We start from the raw sequence: 19,194 nt of genomic DNA on the forward strand, positions 1-19,194 counted from the left end.
CCCTCCAGCCTTGAGAGGCCCAAATGCCTACTGCCAGGGTGGGGGGCATGGCTCTGGGAGGGGCCGTGAAAACTGGGGAAAAAGTGGGGTCACTCAAAGTCATGAGGTCAGCCTGAAAAAGAGGTGAAGCTTAGTCATCAGCATCCTCTGCTGGCAGCTTTTCCCCAGAAACTGGGATGACCTGGACCCTGCCGTATGGACTTTCGGCCGCATGGTGCAGGCGAGGTTTGTCAGGGTGTGGCCCCACGATGTCCACCACAGCGATGTCCCCCTGCAGGTGGAGCTGCTGGGCTGCGAGCCAGGTACAGGTTGCGCAGGGGTGGGCAGGGCAGGAGAGAGAGGGGCCATGGGAGGAGCCCTCAGCCATACGTCCTCCACACAGGGTCCCCACCGGCACCTCTGTGCCCAGGGGTTGGATTCCGCTGTGCCAGTGGTGAGTGTGTCCTGAGAGGGGGCCCATGTGACGGTGCTCTGGACTGCGAGGATGGCTCGGATGAGGAGGGCTGTGTGTTGCTGCCTGAGGGCACTGGCAGGTATACTGTGGCCGGCCGTGCAGCTCACGCCCTTGGCCTGGCCTTCGAGGGGACAGCCATGTGGGAGGGGCCCGGCACTGCCTTCACCCCCAAGGTGCCCAGACCCTGCATGCTGAGGAGCTGCAGCCGGGTGCCTTCAAGGCCCTTTCCCACCTGGATTCTAGGATTCCCTGCCTTTCTCATAGTTGATGCAGGGGTTCTCCAGGTGTGGGCCCTGGACCAGCAGCATCGGCAGCACCTGGAGCTTGTTAGAAGGGCAGGTTCTCGGGCCCACCCAGACCTGCAGGGGTGGGGTGCAGTAATGTGTGTCTTACAAGCCCCTCAGATGATTCTAACCCATGGTCAAGTTGGGAGCTACTGTTGGGAACATCGCCTTTGTCCAGCCTCAGTGGGCAGAGTCCTTCCTGAATGCTCACCCCCGCAAAGACCCCAGGCCCGGCAAAAGCACACTGACGCCCCTGCCTGGAAGGGGGGCACTGGTGCTGGGAGGGCCCCTGGAGTCCTTTTGGCTATTTTTCTCCCCAGATTCCATTCCACAGCCAAGACCCTGGCCCTCTCCTCTGCCCAGCCGGGGCAGCTGCTGCACTGGCCCAGGGAGGTGAGTGTAGAGCCTTGGGCCCAGAGGGTGGAGTTGGGGGACAGGGACCTCGCCTCACAGCCTCACCAGCCCTGCTCCTGCACCAGCTGGCGGCGTCTCCCCTCTCCGCAGCATTTCCTCCTGTGTGTTCCCTGGTACTGCTCTCAGGAGCCTTGCCGGTGCCTGGCAGAGGGCTGGGGGCTGGGGCAATACAGAGCTGCAGAGACGTGCAGGCAGAGCGAGGGCCCAGAGGGGTTTGGGGACAAGAGAAGCCTGCACCCCTGATAGGGAGCTTATGCCCACGGGGCAGGCACCAGGGCATCTGGTGCTCAGAGCCGAAAAGAGCCCTGTGCCCGGGTCCCCAGGGGCTTCCCGGACAAGACTTGAGGGCTGGAGAGGGGTGTCTATAGTGTGGAGAAGGTGCGGAGCACCTTCCCACCTGGAATGGCCTGCTCAGCAACCCAGAGTGTGTGGGTGGGGTAGGGGGTAGGGGGTGGACATGTGCATTGGGTGGGGGAAGGGGAGTTTGAGGGGCAAGAGCTGAAATGGATCACCCTGGTGGGCTGCTGAGAATAAGGTCCCTGAGCTCCTTGAGGGCAGTGGGCTGGTGCCTGGAAGCGCAGTTGCATACTCAGCTCTGCCCTGGGCTGCGGGGGAGGAAGATGGACAGGAAGCAGTGCTGGGACAGGAGCGCCCAGGCTGTATCCTCAGGGGATGGGAGCTGCCCTCAGGGCCGGGGGCTGTGCAGGGTGCTGAGCCCTCTCCCTCTGCAGGGCCTGGTAGAGACTGAGCACTGGCCTCCCGGGCAGGAATCCCCCACGTCCCCGACAGGTGTGTGCACAGACTCCAGGCCTTCTCCCCAAACTCTTGTCCCACCTGTTCTTCCAGAGCCAGGGGCAGTTACATCTCAGGGGTTCAAATCCCCTGACTCCTGACTTCTCCACAACTGAGAGAGTCACGGGGTTGGCTCAGGGAGCAGACACTGGTCACTTTGGACATGGCCAGGTCCTGCCCCTGCCCACCCCCTGGGATTCCAAGGTATGTGGCTGTAGGTTGGCGGGGCAGGTAGCTCCAGGCCAGCTCCCAGGACTGAGCCGGTGCCCTGTAATGTGGCTGCCTCCCCAGATGCCTGGTCAGGACAGGTCTCCCCCATGGCGGTGGGAGGCCACTTGGCTCCAGCCTGCACTCCCTCTGCTCACCATCCATGGAGCCAGGCCCCCGTTTCTGAAGCGTTTGCTGGCATCAAATGTCTCTTAAGTGGGCACGGGGGTTGGATGTGGTCACCAAGTTGGCATGCTCCTATATAAGGAAGGAAGAGGCTCTGCCTGGTTGTGAACCGGCTTCCCTGGAGCTGCCTGATTATTCACCTGTGTGCTAGCCAGCAGAGAGCTGCCTCCTGGAGGGCCTGCTGTCCTGCGGGGATTGGGGGGTGGTAAGAGGGTTTTTGGTGTGGGTGAATTCTTGCCCTCATTTCTAGCCCCTATGGGAGGGATCTGGGTGAGGCTTGGGGCAGCAGGGGCTGGAGAGGAAGGAGGGTGAGGGCACCAGGTCTGCTCTTTCATTCTGGCTCATCCTCCCCTGGGCCTCAGCTTTTCCCCATCTGTGACACTAGGAGGCCTTATAGACAACTGTGACCCCTCCCTGTGAATTCTGATGGAAGTTATTCAGAACCTGGCCGGACTGTTTCTGTGTCTTTTGTGAAAAGCAGACAAAGCAATTGATGCCACCCCTCAGATCCATAACATGCAGACCCATGGGATACATTATAATTTCATTCTCAGTCTGGTTAAAAAAAAAAAAAAAAAAGGCTGTCTTTGAATGCATCTCTTGCCAGAAAATGAGACTCTTAACCCTTTTCACTGTAGCTGCCAGGAAGCCCAAAATCAGTTTGTTGTTGTTGTTGTTGTTGTTTGTTTACAACAGAAACAATGAACTCACCCTGGGTCTCTGGTAGCGTTTACTCCCTCTGCTGCTGTGTTAAAATGACCTCAGTTCTTTGTCTCCCTAAATATTGTATTTTATGGTGAGTTTGAACTTGGAAGTTGCCATGTGTTTCTTCTTGGGAATAGAATAAAAATCTCAGATCAAAACAAGTCTTCTACTTTCAGCCAAAGCCCTTCCTGTGCTCCTTGGATTTTTTTGATGCAAGCCCTCTCAGAAGGCATCAATTGCTTTGTCTGCTTTTCACAAAAGACACAGAAACAGTCCTGCCAGGTTCTGAATAACCTCCATCAGAACTCACAGGGAGGGGCCACAGTTGTCTATAAGGCCTCCTAGTGTCACAGATGGGGAAAAGCTGAGGCCCAGGCAGGTGGCACGGTGAGGCCCAGGGGAGGATGAGCCAGAATGAAAGAGCAGCCCTGGCACCCTCACCCTCCTTTCTCTCCAGCCCCTGCTGCCCCAAGCCTGGTCCGCAGCACCTGTGATTACTCTGCACCACCCAGAAGCCTGGGATACCCTCTCGAGGGCCCCCACCTTCCTTTCCTGGGAAGGGGAGCTGGGCAAGCCTCACCTCCCTCTACCTACACCCACAGAGACAAGGCCCGTGAGTCCTGGCCCAGCCTCCGGGGTGCCTCACCATGGGGAATCTATGCAGATGGTGACCACCACCCCCATACCCCAGATGGAGGCCAGGACCCTGCCACCAGGTATGGCAGCTGTGACGGTGCTGCCCCCACACCCTGTGACTCCAGCGACCCCTGCTGGTAAGATGCCAAGCCCTTCTACCTGTGTGCAAGGCCTGTGTAAGCCCACCTTCCTTGTGAGGGGGACAGAGGCCCTTTGTTCAAGGTCACACAGCTCAAGGTCATTTTGGGTAGGACCGAGTTTCCTAGCCCAGTTTACCCTTTTTCTATTATCCCAAGATAGGCAGAGTGAGGCATAGCAGATGCCAAGAGGAGGGAGGTTGGGGGCTTCAGGGAGGTGACGAAGGAGAAAGGACAGGGCAGGCCAAGTGACCGGTCAGCCGGCTGTGATGGTGCCCACAGGCCAGAGCGTCGCCCCAGGACCCTTCCCACCTGTGCAGTGTGGCCCCGGCCAGACGCCCTGTGAGGTGCTGGGCTGCGTGGAACAGGCGCAGGTGTGTGATGGCAGGGAGGATTGCCTCGACGGCTGCGGTGAGCTGCTGGAGGGCCTGCTGTCCTGTGGGTAGGGGGTGGCACGTATCCTTCAGTGTAGGAAAGTGTCTGCCCTCATTTGTAGCTCATATTGGAAAGGATCTGGGGGAGGCTTGGGCAGCAGGGAATGGAGAAAATGGGTAAAAACAGGAGTGTGTGTGTCTTTGGGGGTGGTCAAGACCGGGAATAGGATAGGCCTTGGATCTCAGCCTATTTTATAAAACCTGTTTGACCTTTGAAGAGACTCATCTACTCACTCACCCATCCAACATTCTACCTATCCCTCTATCCATCCATCCATCAGCCACCCATCCATCCATCTACCCATCCTCCCATCCACTAATCCACCCACCCACCCACCCTCCCACCCCTCTATCCATGTATTCATCAGCCACCCATCAACCATCTGTCTACTCACAAATCTATCCATCAATCCATCCACCTATCCAGCCAGCCACCATGCATCTATCTACCCATCCATCCATCTATTCACCCGTCCATCCATCAATCCATCCATCCATCTCAATCCACCTACCTACCCCTCTATCCATGTATTCATCAGCCACCCATCCATCCATCCATCCACCCACCCATCCATCCACCCATCCATCCATTCATCTATCCACCCACCCCTCTATCCATTCATCTATCAGCCACCCATCCATCCACCCATCCATTCATCCATCCATCCGACACCCACCCATGCATCTATCAGCCACCCATCCATCCACCCATGGATTCATCTATCCACCCCTCTATTCATCCATTCATCAGCTACCCATGCATCCACTTACTCACTCATCTACCCATCCATCCATCCACCCATCCATCCATTCACTCACCTACCCATACACCCATCCATGCATCCATTCATCCACCCATCTATCCACCCATCTACCCACCCATATATCCATCCATTCATTTATTCATCCATCCATCCATGCAAAGTAGATCACTATGATCAAAGCTTAGTCTTCCAATCATGACCAAAGAAATCCAATGTTAATCAGTCACAAGAAGAGCCACCCCAGGGAGTATGCATTCAGGAAGAAGGTACCTAAGCATCTAGAATCTCTGTGTGAGAGCTTGTGTAGACCCAAGACTCCATGATCTCACCAACACATAGTGGAAGGAAGCCTGCTCTGGGCATGGGATGCAGGAGACATCAGGAGGAAGGGGAGGCCAGGGGCTCCAGTCAGCAAGCTCACTTTGGCTCTTGGCTTGAGAAGGGGCTGAGGGTATCATTCAGCCAGGAATCTACTTATGTGGCTCCCTTCTCTCCCTGCCTTGTGGGCAGCGAGCACTGTGCCCTTCATGGTGCCTACCACGGCCCTGCCTGGGCTTCCAGCCTCAAGGGCCCTCTGTTTCCCGAGCCAGCTGAGCTGTGGCAGCGGGGAGTGTCTGTCTGCTGAGCGGCGCTGTGACCTGCAGCCTGACTGCCAGGATGGCTCGGACGAGGATGGCTGTGGTATGTGCCAGCCAGGGCAGGGGTAGCCCTGAGGGCCCCCTCCTGCATGAGCCCCTCTGAGCCCCGGCCCCCATGCCCCTGCAGTGGACTGCGTGCTGGGCCCCTGGTCTGTCTGGAGCAGCTGCAGCCGCAGCTGTGGCCTGGGCCTCACCTTCCAGCGCCAGGAGCTGCTGCGGCCTCCTCTGCCAGGGGGCAGCTGCCCGCGTGACCGGTTCCGAAGCCAGTCCTGCTTTGTGCAGGCCTGCCCAGGTAATCCTGCACCCCAGCCTTCCCTCGGGAAAGCCCCTGTTCCCAGAGGGAGGTGGGGAACCCCCCACCCAGTCTCCTCAGGAACCTTCAGGTGTGAAACCTGCGGGGGGGTTTCCATCTGAGAGCCTCCTGGCCGGCCCTGCCCTCCTTTCCTACCTGAGCCGAGACTCAGGTTCTCGTGTATAGCCTGGAAATAATGGTCATTCCTGCCTCAGAAGGCACTGGAAGGATTAAGGGAGATGGTGTGTGGGGGTGTTTGGAGCCAGGCCTCAGGTGTCAGCCAGCTGTGCCACTTGTCCCTGGGTGCCATGCAGAAGGCCTTGTCACTCTTTTATTCCATCGATCCAAGGGAGTGGCCCTTACCTACTTCTGTGCATGGCAGAGAGGGGATCCCCACACAGGGGCCTCTTTCAGTCCCACCCTGGCTCCTCCCTGGCTGTGGTGGCCCTACAGCTGCCATCAGGGCAGCTCTCCCCAGGATCCCCGCAGTCCCGGCCCCTTCCCAGGGAGCAGAGATTTTGTCCTGGGAGGCACCTAGAGCCCTTTCTCCAGGCACCTGCCACCTAGGGGAGGTTTCCTGGGACAGAAGAGGAGCTGTGGAACACCCAGGGCAGGGCCCTTGGCTGCCTCGCTGGCTGCTGCCCAGGCCGGGGGAGGAGGGGAGCGCTGGCTCTGGCCACTCTCTCATAGCCTGTGTCTCCTGGACCCCTCCTGGTGGACCCACATGCTACCTTCCCCAACAGTGGCTGGGGCATGGGCCATGTGGGAGGCCTGGGGACCCTGCAGCGTCTCCTGCGGGGGTGGCCATCAGAGTCGCCAGAGAAGCTGTGTGGACCCCCCACCCAAGAATGGCGGTGCCCCCTGCCCTGGGGCCTCCCAAGAGAGGGCACCCTGCGGCTTGCAGCCCTGCTCAGGTGGCACAGGTAAGGGGGTGCTGGGCTGGGGACACGGAGGGAGCACTGTGGGCATGGGGCGATTGGGCCTCCCAGCACCTAGGCTCACCTGGTGCCCATCCCCCACCAGACTGCGAGCTGGGCCGTGTGTATGTGAGTGCCGATCTGTGCCAGAAGGGGCTGGTGCCCCCATGCCCACCCTCCTGCCTGGATCCCAAGGCCAACAGAAGCTGCAGTGGGCATTGTGTGGAAGGTGAGGCAGACCTGGCCTGCAGGGGGACTGTGGGGTGCCCACATAGGCCCACCAGCCCCCAGTCTCCAGCCTCCCCTCCCTGCTGTGCCCCTTGGGGCTGAGTGCCCTCTTCCACATACTCCCAGGATGCCGCTGTCTCCCGGGGCTCCTTCTGCATGACACTCGCTGCCTGCCCCTCTCTGAGTGCCCCTGCCTGGTGGGCGAAGAGCTGAAGTGGCCAGGGGTGTCCTTCCTCCTGGGCAACTGCAGCCAATGGTGAGGGCGGCCGCACCAGGGAGGGCACTGTACCTCCCTGACCAGTTCCTCAGCCTCTCCCTCCCCTGCAGCGTGTGTGAGAAGGGGGAGTTGCTGTGCCAACCAGGGGGCTGCCCCCTGCCCTACGGCTGGTCAGCCTGGTCCTCCTGGGCTCCCTGCGACCGCTCCTGTGGCTCTGGAGTGAGGGCCAGGTTCAGGTGTGTGACAGGGGTGGACGGCAGTGTGAGAAGGAGTGGTGGGGCCCAGGGAGGCGAGGAGCCAGGCCAGCCCTGAGGGGGCGATAGTGGGAAGATGGTGGACAGGGGATGAAGGATGAAGAAGGCGGGAGTGAGGGCAGGGAGAGAGCAGAGCGGGTGCTCAGGGCTGCCTCTCTCCCCAGGTCTCCCTCCAACCCTCCGGCAGCCTGGGGGGGTGCCCCGTGTGAAGGTGACCGGCAGGAACTGCAGGGCTGCCACACAGTGTGTGGGACAGGTATAGCCGGGAGCCTGGGTGCAGGAGCCCCCCTTCCTGCTCCCAATTCTGTACCCTGAGAACACACGGGATGGGACCCACTGACCACTCTACGTGGGGGATTGGTAACACCTCCGCAGTCTGAGAGGCAGCCCTTGAACTGGCCTTGGTGGAGGGGCTTTGATGGGGAGAGGCAGAGACTCCCGCCCAGACGGCCTGGGCGCCAGGAGCAGGCTGGCCTGGGTGGAGCAGGCAACTGCAGAGCCGGGCGAGAGAGGTGAGGCTGGTGGGTTGAGGGAGGCCAGCAGCAACATTTAGAGGCCAGATGAAGGTGCCAGATGGTTTCCCTCTTTCCACCTACCGGGTGCTTCTCAGACAGTGCCTGTGCCAGTGGAGGTCTCTGCAGAGCAGGTGCAGCCTCACTGGTGTGCAGGGCAATGGGACGAGGTGGGCAAGGGAGAGGTGGCCAAGGGGGAAGAAAGAGGAGTGGGGGAGGGGAGGGGGAGAGAGGCAGGGTGCATCCAGGGGGTCTGGGCCAGGCTCTTGCAGTAGGAGGGAAAGAGGGGCCAGTGGAGAGTGGCTGGTGGGACACTGACAGTGTCCACAGGGACTCTTAATCAGTTTCTGGCATAGAAGGATCAGGAAGTGTTGATCTGGGGGAAACATGAGGATTGATGGTGGTCCTGCTGAGGTGCTGTCCGAGTTCAGGAGAGAGATGTGGGAATGTAGTTGAGCCCAGCTTCACAGGAGGCTCTGTGCCTGGCTCCTGAGGGTGAGAAGTGGGGCTGGAGGCCAGGTGCAGTGGCCCACGCCGATAATTCCAGCACCTTGGGAGGCCAAGGTGGGAGGATTGCTTGAGGCCAGGAGTTCAAGACCAGCCTGGGCAACATAGAGAGACCCCATCTCTTAAAAAAAAAATTAAAAATGTAGCTGGGCGTGGTGGCGCATGCCTGTGGTCCCAGCTCCTTGGGAGGCTGAGATAGAAGATCACGTGAGCTTAGGAGGTAGAGGCTGCAGCAAGCTATAAGCATGCCACTGCACTCCAGCTGACAGATCCTGTCCTCAGCCCCCCAAAAAAGCAGAAAAAAGATGGGGCTGGAGAGTGGGGGTCCCAGCAAGTGAGCTGAGAAGGGGCAGAGGCTGCACCCTGAGCCCAGAGCAGCCTCCCTCCTCCTTGTGAGCCCTCTTCTGCCCACCTAGTTTCTCAGACCTAACCCAGGCTCCTCGACCCTCCCCAGCCCTGCCAGTAAAGGCCTTTGCACAAATGGCCTGTCCTGTTCCCGCTCCACAGAGGTGTTGGGCTGGACACCCTGGACTTCCTGGTCCTCCTGCTCCCAAAGCTGCCTTGCCCCGGGAGGGGGCCCTGGCTGGCGCAGTCGTTCCCGACTCTGCCCCAGCCCTGGGGATTCATCCTGCCCAGGAGACGCCACCCAGGAGGAGCCCTGCAGCCCCCCTGTACGCCCAGGTATTCCCCCTTGGGCCCAGGGGTGGCTCGGATGCTGGGGTGGGATGAGGAACAAAGAAGAATGCCCCCTTGAGCCTGTTCTAGACATCTGGGAGGGGCCAAGGGTTGGAGCAAACCTGGCTGTTGTCCTTAAGCCTCTCCCACCCCAGCCATCGCGCAGGAAGCCAGCCTGAGTGGTAGATGTAGGTGGGGGCTGGAGGCTGCAGTTAAGACCCTGCAAGCTACACAGCTCCAGCCACACAATGCCCTATCCTGGACTGTCTCTGCCATGCCAGTGTCTGTGACTCTGGATTGGGCTCTTCCTGGCAGTGCCAAGTGTCTGGGGTCTGTGGGCTCCCTGGTCCACTTGCTCAGCCCCCTGTGATGGAGGCATCCAGACACGCGGGTGCAGCTGCTCCAGCTTGGCTCCAGGGGACACCACGTGCCCAGGACCCCACAGTCAGACCAGGGACTGCAACACGCAGCCCTGCACAGGTACCAGACTCCCTGCCTATTTTCCAGCAGGCCTCCCTGGCCCAGCTCCTGGGGATTTTGACCTTTTCCCCACCCTCACCTTTGCCCATCACTGCCCTCTGACTCCAGGCCAGGTAATGCCTGGAGCTAAGGGAGCCTGGGATTTCCTGTGTCTCCTCTAGCTCCCTGCCTCTCCCACCTGCCACCGGGGACCAGGTCCCAGCAGCTGTGGCCCCTCAGCCCTTTGCTCTTCTTTGGTGGAGGCAGGCCTCCTTCCCCAGAGAACGGGCTCCCCGAGGGAGGCAGACTGGCCTTCCTCAGGGCAGAACACACTCAGGGCCAGAATCGTGGGGGAGCAGAGCTCGCACTTTGAAGCCCCTGGCCCCTTCCTTACTCTCCCTTGTCCTCTGAGGGCTCCTCCTATCCCAGATGACTGGAGTCCTCATGGTCTGTTCTCAAGAATATTTGTATTAAAGTAGAGCAAAGCCATGGCTGTGTCCTGGTGCCATCCCAGACACTGGAGCAAAGCTGTGAGGGTAGGGGCAGGAGGGGTGGCTTCTCTGGCACAGTCCTGCCCAGTAGGCTGCCGCCCCATGCCCTGCTTGCAGGTTCCCTTCCGCCCCTCTGCCTCCCTTCCCTTCCCATCCCTTCCCGTCCCTCCTGCCCCTGCTGAGACCTGCTTTGTCTTCCTATCCAGCCCAGTGCCCAGAGAACATGGTGTTCCGCTCAGCAGAGCAGTGTCACCAGGAGGGGGGTCCTTGCCCTCGGCTATGCCTGACGCAGGGCCCCGGGATAGAGTGTACGGGCTTCTGCGCCCCCGGCTGCACCTGCCCCTGCCCCGCTGGTCTCTTCCTGCACAATGCTAGCTGCCTGCCCCGCAGCCAGTGCCCCTGCCAGCTGCACGGGCAGCTCTATGCATCAGGAGCAATGGCTCGCCTGGACTCCTGCAACAACTGGTGGGTCACAGCGTGGGGGCAGTGTGGGAGAGGGGCCGGGGATCTAGAGGTGGGCAGGCGTGGGCTCCCTCTCACAAGCACACCCCATGGTGGGGTGCTCCGTTCCCCCAAACACAACACAGCAGCCACGGGTGCCAGGCAGGGTCCTGAGAATATTAGAGCGAGTGGTCATCCCCATTTGACTTATGGGAATATTGGGTCTCAGATCGATGGAGCGATTTGTGATAGAACTAGAGATGGGAGAGGGTCTAACCTCTCATCACAGCTTTCTCTGGTTCTCTTTCCTGAATGTAATTTCATACCTGGGATCCACTTGATTTCTGTTCAGAAACATTCAAGTGCCCAGTACCCAAAGCTGACATCAGGACCTGCCAGCAGAGGGTGCTCCAAGCGATTTCCCTCTTTTTTCTTTTTCTTCACTTCATTTCCTTCATTCTTTTTTTGTTTGTTTGTTTGGTTTTTTTGAGATGGAGTCTCACTCTGTCGCCCAGGCTGGAGTGCAGTGGTGCGATCTCAGCTCACTGCAACCTCCACCTCTCAGCTCACTGCAACCTCCACTTCCCGGGTTCAAGCAATTCTCCTGCCTCAGCCTCTCTAGTAGCTGGGATGACAGGCACCTACCACCATGCCAGGCTAATTTTTGTATTTTTAGTAGAGACAGGGTTTCACCATTTGGCCAGTCTGGTCTCCAACTACTGACTTCAAGTGATCCACCTGCCTCAGCCTCCCAAATTGCTGGGATTACAGGCGTGAGCCACCGCGCCCGGGCCATTCTTCATTTCCCTCTTACTTTTTACTTTATATACCCTGCCCCTCCTTCGATTTCCTCCTTCTTTATTCTTCCTCCCTCCTGTGCTTTCTTTCTCACTTTTCGTCTCTCCGATCTTTTTCTGGGACCTCCAGTATTTAATAAATAGGCTTTAAAACATGTATTGGAGAGAACAGCAAGTGTGCAGAAGTACCCAGTTCTCCCTCCTAGGAGAATTCCAGCTGTCTCTAAATCCCTCCTACCTGGCCCTGGCCCTCGAGGTCATTTCCCAATAAATACAAATGGATGAGACCTCGGGACAAAGGACAGCGCAGCGCCTGGGCGCTGTGGGGCTCACTGAGGGTGCATCGTGAACTTCGCAGGGGACATGGGCAGCAAGCTTCACACCCCAGACCCTCGGGTTTGTCTTCTGCAGTGGTCTCAGCTGCTTCCCTGGGGGTAAGGGCTGACTGTGGCCGTGATGGCCAGGTAGAGCCTCACTACCCCCCTTTCTCTGCAGCACCTGTGTCTCCGGTGAGATGGCATGCACCTCGGAGCGCTGCCCAGGTACCCCCATGCTTGGGGCACGGGAATTGGGCAGTGGTGGGTCCTCAGGGACCATAGGGGACTTAGGCCCCTCCTGAGATAAACTCCTGGGAGCTCGGTGGTGCCCAGGGAAGTTAGGGTATGAGAAGACTGACCTGGTTTCATACACACTGCCCTCCGCCCCCAACACGCCCTGGCAGTGGCCTGTGGCTGGAGTCCCTGGACCCCGTGGAGTCTCTGTAGCCGCAGCTGCAATGTGGGCATTCGGCGCCGCTTCCGGGCAGGCACTGCACCCCCAGCTGCCTTTGGGGGTGCTGAGTGCCAAGGCCCCACCATGGAGGCTGAATTCTGCAGCCTGCGGCCATGTCCAGGTGAGAGCTGGGACTGAGGTCCTGAGACCTCCTTAACCTTCCAGAGAGAAGCCAAGAAGACTCCCATCACCCCCCACCCTGAACCTCCAGAAAAGTGCAAGAGACTTCGTTAAGAGATGCCGCTAAGAGGTGGTCCCCAGAGACTCCTTGAGGGTCCATTCCCTAACAGGGCCCCTCCTCAGAATAGCCCCAGCTTCTCCCTAGAGACCAGCCTAGTTCTAGGCTGAATCCTGGAGCCCCCCCAAGCAGGTGTGAGGCACCTTAAGTGGGATATGACGCTGCAGGTGAAGCGGTGGAGGGGTCCCCAGGGGTGTCTGGGTGGGAGGTGGAGAAGGTGGGGTGGGCATGGGAGGCAGGGCCTGCGGTGACCTGGGTACCACCCCCAGGTCCTGGTGGGGAGTGGGGCCCTTGGTCTCCGTGCTCTGTGCCCTGTGGTGGTGGCTACAGGAACCGCACCCGAGGCAGCGGCCTGCGCAGCCTCATGGAGTTTTCCACCTGTGGCCTGCAGCCCTGCGCAGGTGAGGCCTGCCCTGGGGACCCTCCAGTTCTCATTCTTACCAACCCAGGGCACTGTCAACCCCCTGTCTGCCACCCCAGCACAGCCCTGTCCCTCGGCCCTTGTGCAGTCCCCATGACCACCCCACCCATACCCAGAGCTGGTGCCTCTCCCAGGTTGGGAGCTCAGGGGAGAGCTGAGTGCTCTGGGGCTGAGCTGTCAATTTCTGTGTCCCCAGGGCCAGTGCCTGGCGTGTGTCCCAGGGACAAGCAGTGGCTGGACTGTGCCCAGGGCCCTGCCTCTTGTGCAGAGCTCAGCGCCCCAGGAGGGACTAACCAGACCTGCCACCCTGGCTGCCACTGCCCCTCTGGGATGCTTCTGCTGGTGAGTGTCTCCCTGCCTGGCCCCAGAGAGGCCTCTGTACAGCCTGGGGACCATGGGGTGGCAGGGAAGGGACAGGCAGGATCTGGACAGCGAAGAACAAAGGGTATAGGGCTAGAGACAGGGAGACCCTGCAAGGTTGAGGAAAGGGTACTGAACTCATGGGTTACAACTCAGCTCCGGCAGGAACCAGCAGGGGATCCTGGGCAGGTCTCATCCCTCTCCCCCTAACCTCTGTTTCCTCACTGGTAAAAATGGTGATAGGTCTAGAAGATCTTTGTGAATTGTCCCTGCTCAAGTGCTCTGTCCACTATGTTATCACCAGTTATTTATCGAGCACCTACAGTATGTTTAGTCTCTGGCTGAGCTATTCTGTGGGGAAGGAGTAGTCTCTGCCTCAAGAAGCATCCAGTCTGGGGAAACCAGACCCAGAGTCCCTAAAATGAAGCTAGAACCATAAGATGGGCAGGAAGTGAGCTTTGCACATTGTGGAGTGGAGTGGAGTGGAGTGGGCTGGGTCAGCCATGGAGGGCTCCCTGTAGGAGGTGATCCTGACTTGAATATCAGAGATTGGAGGGTGTGGAGAGTAGGGAGGCATGGAGGGCTTCCTGAAGGAGGGGGTCCTGCACTTGAAGATCCAAGATTGGAGAGCAGAGAGGTGGCCACTCTAGTCAGAGGGTGGTAGGAATTGGGGCTAGGAAATGCCGGCTGTGTGGTGGGATTGAACAAAGCCGTGGGGTGAGCTGTGGGGTGTGGTTAAGGGACACATTATAATCATATCTGAATCCAAATCAGGCTCTTTTACTGGTAGCCCTGCGAGCTTGGGGATAGTATTCCCGTGCCTCAGTTCCTTCCTTTGTAAAATTGGGGTAAAATTACAGCCAGTCACAGGAGTCAGTGAGACGGTGCAGGGAAAGTGCTTCCCAGGCCCTGGCCCGTAAACTTCAGTGCGTTCGACTTTGAATCATGCGCCACAAGGCAGTTGTTTCTTTTAAATCTGAAGGACTTCTGTCCAGATTCCCTGTGCACAATGTTTTTCTGTTTTTATTTTGTTGATGAAAATGTGTCTTTTCCTACCATTGCTGTACAAATTGCATATTTCATGTTTTCATGGCTGACTTCATGGGGATTCGACAGTTCAGTCTCATGTCCTGCAATTTTTAAGATGATCTTTTTCTCCTAGAAATTGGAGGGTCCACGTCCCCACGTCCCCACGGCCCCCAAGCCGATGGTCCGCATTTGCCTGGCGGGAGGGCAGCAGGGAGAGCTGCATGTCTGTGGAAGGAGAGTGGCTGGGTTTTAAGGGGGAGCTTGAGGATTGCATGCTGGCTCTGACCAGGGTGGGGAGCCCAGGCCCAGCCTATCTGGAGCCAGAAGATGATAGAGGGTTTCGATTCCAGAACAACGTGTGTGTGCCCACCCAGGACTGCCCCTGTGCCCACGAGGGGCACCTCTACCCCCCGGGCAGCACTGTGGTTCGTCCATGTGAAAACTGGTGAGACACCGCCCCCATCCCATTATGGCCCTGTGACCTCCGACGACCTGCTGTCCCTCCTCAGAGGCAGAGACTTTGGCTCCAGTCGGGGACAGAGACACATGTGCCCCCCACCCCCAGCCCCTCGGCACAGCCGTCCAGCCCTCTGAGGCCGCACCCTCCTGCGCCCCTCCCTCCCCCTGTCCCCCACCTGTTTTCCCTCTCCCCACTGTGTTAGCCTCCTGGGGCTGCTGCCACCGAGTGCCATGCACTGGGGAGCTAGAGCAGCGGCCCCTGATGGTCTCACAGATCCTGGAAGCCCAGGATCAAGGTGTTGGTGGGTGGGCTCCTTCTGAGGGCTGCAAGGGAGACTGTTCAAGGCCTTACTCCTCTTCTGGGAGTTTGCTGGAAATCCTTGGCACTCCTTGGCCTGTAGGTGGCCTTCTCCCTATCTCTTCATGTCATCTTCCCTCATTTTCTCTTCTTATAAAGGACATAAGATACATTAAAACTAGGGCCACCTCAGTGACCTCCTTTTAACGCGATCACCTCTGTACAGACCTCATCTCCAAATAAGCTCCCATTCCCAGGGACTGGGGGCCAGGACTTGAACTTGAGGGTTTGGGGGGCCACAATGCAGCCCATAGACCAACCAACCCTCTGCTGCTCCCCACAGCTCCTGTGTCTCCGGGCTCATCGCCAACTGCAGCTCCTGGCCTTGTGCGGAGGGTAAGGAAGCGTCCCCACTTCTGACTTGCACCTCGGCTCCCCCATCCCTCGGCTGCAGGAGTGGGCCAGGGCTGAGAATGGGGAAGGAAAGCCATCAGGAGAGATGGGGGGCAGAGGCACCATGCTCCATCTTCAGCCTGTCCAGCCTGTGCCTGTCCCCCTCCTGCCTGCCCGCCTCCTGGATATCCCCTAGGTGAGCCCACGTGGTCACCCTGGACCCCTTGGAGCCAGTGTTCAGCGTCCTGCGGCCCTGCCCGGCGCCATTGGCACCGGTTCTGTGCCAGGTCCCCCAGTGCAGTGCCATCCACCGTGGCTCCGCTGCCCCTGCCAGCCACCCCCACACCTCTCTGCTCAGGCCCCAAGGCTGAAGAGGAGCCATGTCTCCTGCAGGGGTGTGATCGTGAGTGCCTGCCTGCCCTGCCCGCCTGGACCCTCCTGGGGAGCCCAGGGTGGTGCCCACTGTACGCTGTGGATGCTGCTGCCTTGTACCAGCTGCGCCCTGGCCCCAGCCAAGCCCCTCCTCACTCCTTCCTCTGCTGTGTCCCCAGGAGCTGGGGGATGGGGTCCATGGGGGCCCTGGTCCCACTGTAGCCGGAGCTGTGGGGGAGGCCTGCGGAGCCGGACCCGGGCCTGTGACCAGCCCCCACCCCAGGGCCTCGGGGATTACTGCGAGGGGCCACGGGCACAGGGGGAGGTCTGCCAGGCTCTGCCCTGCCCAGGTACCTGCCAGGGATGGGGGTGGGGGTCAGGGACAGAGGAAGGGGAGTTAGAGGAAGCATTCCAGGGAGAGAGGCCAGGGTGGATGGCCCCACACAGTTCTCAGCCCATCCTGTTTGCCCTCAGTGACCAACTGCACCGCCATTGAAGGGGCCGAGTATAGCCCCTGTGGCCCTCCGTGCCCTCGCTCCTGTGATGACCTAATGGTGAGTCCCAGCTCCCTTGGCACTGCCACCTGACCCAAGGCCCACTTTGCGGGAGGGCAGGGTGTGGATTTGGGCTCACGGCCTCTTTTGCTGGGGCCTGGACAGCCCAGCACAGGAAGGCACGGGTGGGGGCCCTGGTTTCAGTTCACAGAGCATGCCAGGGGGGCCTGGGCAGCGCAGCACAGGAAGGCATGGGTGGGGGCCCTGGTTTCAGTTCACGGAGCATGCCAGGCCACCCCAGAGAGACACCAGCCTTGCTCCGCACAGAGCCAGCCTCACCTGACAGCCTTTGTCTGTAGATCAGACATTTCTCACATTAAAGCGTTATGACAAAAATGGCATAAACACAAAGGAAGGGGGATATCATCTCCTGAACCCCATGAGCACGTTGGTGTCTAGACCTGCATCTGTGTGTGGGTGGGGGAGTGGCGGGGGGTGGGAGAAGCAAACACAGAGTCACCACGGAGCCCACATTCTGGGCTGAGCAAGACAGACACGCATGAAAGAGTGGTCACAGTAGGGGCCATGAAGAATGAGGTGGGGCTTCGAGGCCTTGGGTGTGGAGGTGCTAAGGGAGGTGGGGAGAGGGAGGAGAAAGAGGAGGATCTTGAAGAGAAGAAGAGAGGGTCGTTGCGGGCAGTGCCTGCTCCCAGCCGCCCCAGGACCTCCCAGCTCCTTCCCAAACTGCCCCCTTGCCCAGCCAGCTCCCCAAGTTCTAGAGGGGTCTGGGGCATGCCCCAGCTTCCAGGCCATGAGTCCAGGTCACCCGCTGGAATTGGGGTTTTACATCTGGGAACACCTAGCTCCAAATCCCTGCCCCAGGGAGCCAAAGGGAACCTCCTCAGCTGCTCCTCCCTCCCCTCCACCTTCAGGGAGGGGCCAACCTCAGTGCAAACTGCAGGGCTAGCTGGGTCCCCTTCCTGCCTTTCTCATCTGCACTACCAGGCGTACTCTGTTTAAAACGTGAGGCCTCTGTCACACTTTCCTCCCCAGCCCCTTGTTCCATCGTCTTCCCTGCACAGCTTTCCTTTTTCTGCTGATGGCCCCCACTTATTGTCCCCCAGCACTGCGTGTGGCGCTGCCAGCCTGGCTGCTACTGCCCACCAGGCCAGGTACTGAGTTCCAGTGGGGCCATCTGCGTGCAGCTGGGTCACTGCAGCTGCCTGGACCTGCTGACCGGGCAGCGGCACCATCCGGGTGCTCGGCTGGCAAGGCCTGATGGCTGCAACCACTGGTAAGGGGCCCTCGCCGTAGTGGGGGGCAGGGATGCCAGCAGGAGTTGCCCCACTTCATCCCATTCTCTCGAGCTCTCTGGAGTCTCCGCGGATGGTCACATTTGCCCCCCACAATCCCTGAGCAGTTGTGGGGCAGGCACCATGACCCGCATCTGATAGGCGAGGACGCTGAAGCTGACCCTGTGTGTCTGCGGGGGCTGGGCACGTGCTCAGCGGCAGGAGGGGTCTGGGCAGGAGGAGTGACAGATATGGCATTCACAACCCATCTGACCACAGAGTTGGCTCCAGGGTACCTGCAGTCCTTCCCCAAGAGTAGGCATCATCTGGTGACCCCGAGAGAGCCAGCTAAGTGGGACAGGAAACAGGATAGGGAGGCACTGGAGAGCTGGGAGATGGGGCACTGTCTGGGAGAAAACTGAGGATCAATCATAAGGATGAGGGGAGGGGAGAGGCAGCTGGGGGGGTGCAGAGTTAGGGTTTGGGGTAGGACTAAGCTGCTGCCTCTTCCTTCTGTGTCTGCACCCCCTGCCCAGCACCTGCCTGGAGGGGAGGCTGAACTGCACAGACCTGCCCTGCCCAGGTATGTGCCTAGCTTGGAGGGAGGTGAGGAGGGGGGCCTGGGACCGGACAAGGGACGGGCTGCACCCCAGTGCCCACCATTCTCCTCGTAGTGCCCGGAGGCTGGTGCCCGTGGTCGGAGTGGACAATGTGCTCCCAGCCCTGCAGGGGCCAGACCAGGAGCCGCTCCAGGGCCTGTGCCTGCCCCACTCCTCAGCACGGTGGTGCCCCGTGCACTGGAGAGGCTGGGGAGGCAGGGGCCCAGCATCAGAGGGAGGCCTGCCCCAGCTACGCCACGTGCCCAGGTGTAATGCCCCATGAGGCCCATGCCCCTCCCCTAAAAGGCCCTAAAGCCCTGCTCCAGCCCTGCTAACCTGGGGCCTCCTGGGCCTCCTAATGCGGATGATCTGTCTTCCTGCCACAGTGGACAGAGCCTGGGGCCCATGGGGGCCATGGTCTCCCTGCGACATGTGCTTGGGGCAGTCCCACCGGAGCCGGGCGTGCAGCCGGCCCCCCACCCCTGAGGGAGGGAGGCCCTGCCCTGGGAGCCACATGCAGAGTCGCCCTTGCCAGGAAAATTCCACCCAGTGCACAGGTCAGGCTTCAGTGAGGTCTGAGAGGGCCCCTCTAAGTCCAGGGAGATGCCGACTCTGGCCTCTGACCTCCACACACATCATGTCACTCTCTCAAGGGACAGTTCCCAGGCCATCAGTCATGGACCTGGTCAAGGTGGCGGGTCCGAATGGGGGACAGGCATGGCAGGAGGGTTGCGAATCCCTCAGGATGCCCTTCGGTGACCACCCTCTCTGCTTTCTTCCTGCATAGACTGCAGGGGTGGCCAGAGTCTGCACCCCTGTGGGCAGCCCTGCCCTCGCTCCTGCCAGGACCTGTCCTCTGGGAGTGTGTGCCAGCCAGGCTCTGTGGGCTGCCAGCCCAGTTGTGGGTGCCCCCTGGGCCAGCTCTCCCAGGACGGGCTGTGCGTGCCCCCAGACCACTGCCGCTGCCAGTACCAGCCTGGAGCCATGGGTGAGTGCCTCCCCTCTCCCCCAGCCCCCAGCACTGCAG

At 59.9% G+C, this 19,194-nt stretch overlaps 1 pseudogene across 1 annotated transcript in view; it reads left to right on the forward strand.

Moving 5' to 3' along the window:
- SSPOP (SCO-spondin, pseudogene) overlaps positions 1–19,194 on the forward strand; it is a 57,041-nt pseudogene that overhangs the window by 20,186 nt on the left and 17,661 nt on the right. The window contains exons 43-72 of the transcript XR_008548889.2: positions 158–302; positions 383–533; positions 1,059–1,131; positions 1,884–1,941; positions 3,645–3,815; positions 4,098–4,226; positions 5,524–5,694; positions 5,779–5,943; positions 6,687–6,866; positions 6,967–7,089; positions 7,215–7,344; positions 7,416–7,541; positions 7,724–7,815; positions 9,086–9,259; positions 9,569–9,733; positions 10,410–10,668; positions 11,937–11,983; positions 12,163–12,333; positions 12,720–12,851; positions 13,068–13,213; positions 14,611–14,705; positions 15,361–15,413; positions 15,607–15,813; positions 15,962–16,132; positions 16,257–16,336; positions 17,401–17,570; positions 18,105–18,151; positions 18,243–18,434; positions 18,554–18,724; positions 18,955–19,155. The product of XR_008548889.2 is annotated as an SCO-spondin, pseudogene (transcript). The remainder of the gene's footprint in view (positions 1–157; positions 303–382; positions 534–1,058; positions 1,132–1,883; positions 1,942–3,644; positions 3,816–4,097; positions 4,227–5,523; positions 5,695–5,778; positions 5,944–6,686; positions 6,867–6,966; positions 7,090–7,214; positions 7,345–7,415; positions 7,542–7,723; positions 7,816–9,085; positions 9,260–9,568; positions 9,734–10,409; positions 10,669–11,936; positions 11,984–12,162; positions 12,334–12,719; positions 12,852–13,067; positions 13,214–14,610; positions 14,706–15,360; positions 15,414–15,606; positions 15,814–15,961; positions 16,133–16,256; positions 16,337–17,400; positions 17,571–18,104; positions 18,152–18,242; positions 18,435–18,553; positions 18,725–18,954; positions 19,156–19,194) is intronic.

Source organism: Pan troglodytes, chromosome 6, assembly GCF_028858775.2.
Source record: "Pan troglodytes isolate AG18354 chromosome 6, NHGRI_mPanTro3-v2.0_pri, whole genome shotgun sequence".
Classification (NCBI taxonomy): Eukaryota; Metazoa; Chordata; class Mammalia; order Primates; family Hominidae; genus Pan; species Pan troglodytes.